The sequence below is a fragment of the Gekko japonicus genome, unplaced genomic scaffold (assembly GCF_001447785.1).
Source record: "Gekko japonicus isolate JY-2015 unplaced genomic scaffold, Gekko_japonicus_V1.1 scaffold2635, whole genome shotgun sequence".
Lineage (NCBI taxonomy): Eukaryota > Metazoa > Chordata > Lepidosauria > Squamata > Gekkonidae > Gekko > Gekko japonicus.
The window spans coordinates 6,519-7,281 of record NW_015177097.1 but is presented as its reverse complement, the minus strand read 5'-3'; positions in this window follow the sequence as shown (position 1 = coordinate 7,281).

Here is a 763-nt window from a genome sequence, read left to right as displayed (position 1 = left end):
GGCCGGTAGGAGCAGCAGCAGCAGCAGCAGCAGCCCCGCAGCCGTTCCCCCCCCTGTGCTGCGCTCTTCTTCCGAGCAGCGAAAATTTCAACCACAGGATGAGAAACGCTGCACATTAATTCCTGTTTCCTGCTTGAGGAAGGCTTAGATGTACTTGGCTCCAGTCTGCAAGCTTCCCAAATGGGGCCAATTACTGAAGCTCTTTAGGAGTGCGGAGATGCAGGGAAGTTCAGAAGACCAGCCGGGATCCAAGACTCCTCCGCTAGCAGCAGGAGAAATCGACAGGACTCACTGTTTGTTGGGTTTTTTTCGCAAAGTCGGAGAGATAAAATAAGAGAGCCTACTAGGCTTAAAAAATAAAGAGATAAAAAATAAAGTCTCAGAGCGGCTTACAAACTCCTTTCCCTTCCTCTCCCCACAACAGACACTCTGTGAGGTACGTGGGGCTGAGAGAGCTCTTTCCAGAACTGTCCGTGAGAGAACAGCTCTGACAGAACTATGGCTTGCCCAAGGTCATCCAGCAGCTGCAAGTGGAGGAGTGGGGAATCAAACCCGGCTCTCCCAGATTAGAGTCCGCGCATTTAACCACTACACCAAACTGGCAGAAAGTCCTTATGCGATTCTCTACATTCTCTTTCACCAGACTTTAAATCTCTGCATCCTACAGCAGTGTTATGTGGAATCTCCTAAAATTCTGGAAATAGAACTTAGTCCCAAATGTACATGATTGGATTGGGGGGGAAATTAAGGAGATTTATAAAGT